We start from the raw sequence: 2,363 nt of genomic DNA, 5'->3' as shown, positions 1-2,363 counted from the left end.
ATCTGCTATTTAAAAAAGTTGCTCCAGTCTTTCTAAATTACAGAAGGACAAATTTTAAAGAGGTCAATTAATTTTACCTCATACCACAGACCTTTCCGTCTAACATTTTTAGTTGTTACACGGGGGGAGTGAATGTCCCTCCGTATTTGGTTTTCGTTATCTAGGGGTTGACCGCCTTCGATGTTATTGCCCGGTTCGAGTAAATATAAATATAAGGGGTGAAACTTATAGGTGGAATAGATAGAGATCTGAGCAGGTATATAGAACAAACCAACACGAGCTCCCGTACATGTAAACAAACAATTTAATCAATTACATACAAACACTGTGAAAATTCATTACATCAGGAATGTACTCTGCTTTTAGAAATTTAACTTTCACCGAAATACAAAGAAAACGCAAATAGATCTAAATAAGATAGTCGATCTGTTACTGATAGATTTAGTTCATCATAGGATCGAGTGAACAATCGAAGTCAACGTCTTGTATAGGATCGAGTGAACAATCGAAGTCAACGTCTTGTACGATTTCATAACCTGCTCGTCCTCAGTCTGTTTTTGTTTCCTTGGATCTCGGGATGATACTTTCTACCACCCGTCGCAGGACACTCTCAAAATACTTCTTCAGAAATTAGTACGTCGCAGGGTTGCGTCACAGGATTATATGTCTCACTGCACTCTTCTCTATGCTTCTCCGTATAGGTCTCAGAATAACATCACTCATTCGTTCATACGTCTCTGGAGCTATTTTCTCCCTTTTAAATAAATATAAATAGAGACAACCTAAATTTCCCGTTATTTATGAAACGGTTAATTCTTCATTATTCTCCCTCGTTATCAGATTTCACTATCAGTGCTAAACAGACGCTAAGGCTATCAATCGACTCCACATGTCCTATAATGACCCTAGTTAGTCAAATGGCTAATTCGTTACGCCTTGACCTTACACATTACCACATACACAGCGAATAAATAGGATCCATCACGTCAATCAATTACTTGATCATTTCCGTCAATACACACTTATTCTTAATCATACGTGAAATCTTCTAAATTCGGCGAATTCACACGGATTCTTGAAATCATATTAACTAATGTAATGCATTAAATTCTTAGAACATAATTCTTATGCAAACAAGACGACAAATTCAAACAATTCGTCAAACTTATCTAAAGAAGATTAATGTACAACTTCCTATGCATAAACTCAACACAGTTATACTTCAAAAAGCAAATTATTACACGAATGTAGAAAAAAGATTCATGCAGATACAAATAAATAACTTCAGCAAGGCATTATATATGGCATCAACAAATTACATGGAATTGTCACACTACCTTTGCTGTCACGTTTCTCCCCCTAATCGGTAGATTAGTTCGTCGGTTCCTTTCGACAATCGTCCCCTTTTTTGGACAACAGTTTTTACGGAAATTTCTTGCAAATTCCCGGAGTCGTAACCGTTGGGTTCCTCTTGTAGGAAAAGCTTAGACTGATTAAAATTCGATGCGGGCGATATTAAAACCTATGCAATTTTGTGTTGGAACACGCCCTCTCATTTAACGTACCAATCAGAATCAAATATCTCTGCCGCCTTTTTTCCAGAGGCGCCAAAGTCAGGGTCAACTTGACCCTGATAGTTTGAGTAACAGAGTTTCTGCATTCTCTCAATTGTGACAACTTTACCATGAAAATGAAGTTTTCCTCGTCCTAAATTGTCCGCCTGGCTGCTGTATAAACAAATGTTTAATTAGGAACAGAATTCTCCCTCTAAAGGACATTACCGTACACGGTAGTATGGCGATATGATACGCGCTTGTCTCCATAAATCTAATTAATGGTTGTCTGGTCTCAACTAATGTATTCTTGTTAGATCGACATAAAATTTGCCACTTCACATTAGTGTATTATACTCCTCGCTCCCAGACATGTTATAACTACAGACGAAATGTGGGTTACATTGTAAATGGTACGTCATTAGTTACAAAACCTGCTTATATCCCGTCATTTTCCTTGTTATCCGTTCTCGTGTGTTTCACAAGTAAATCAACGTTCGATGATCTAAAGTAGGTGAGTTTCGTTTCAAATCGTAGTCTTCTATTATTTCATATTTTGATAATTATACGAACTTGCATTTTCTAAAAATGAGTTATATTTTCTACGAGTTTGCTATCATTCAGGAAATTAGCCAAAGTTGAATAAGTAATCTCCTTAGATTTAGATTTATTTATATATTGTTCCAGACAGTGATCTTTCAATTGGTTTTGCTCTGACTGATTTACAAACATACTAATCAGACAAAACTCGTACTGACAACTTTTCTTTAATGATCCAATAACGATCTACTGATGGTCCAGAGACAATCT

General features: G+C 36.4%; 1 long non-coding RNA gene across 1 annotated transcript; it reads right to left on the bottom strand.

Moving 5' to 3' along the window:
* Positions 1 to 286: 286 nt before the first annotated feature.
* Positions 287 to 1,882, bottom strand: LOC149777826 (uncharacterized). The gene is made up of 2 exons (XR_016415314.1): positions 1,338 to 1,882; positions 287 to 754 (listed from the first exon to the last, which is right to left on the bottom strand). It is a non-coding gene; the product is annotated as an uncharacterized LOC149777826 (long non-coding RNA).
* Positions 1,883 to 2,363: the final 481 nt, after the last annotated feature.

This window comes from Sinohyriopsis cumingii, chromosome 17, assembly GCF_028554795.1.
Source record: "Sinohyriopsis cumingii isolate HCF-2022 chromosome 17, ASM2855479v2, whole genome shotgun sequence".
Classification (NCBI taxonomy): Eukaryota; Metazoa; Mollusca; class Bivalvia; order Unionida; family Unionidae; genus Sinohyriopsis; species Sinohyriopsis cumingii.
The sequence above is the reverse complement of the archived record's forward strand: the minus strand, read 5'-3'. Positions and strand labels throughout refer to the sequence as shown.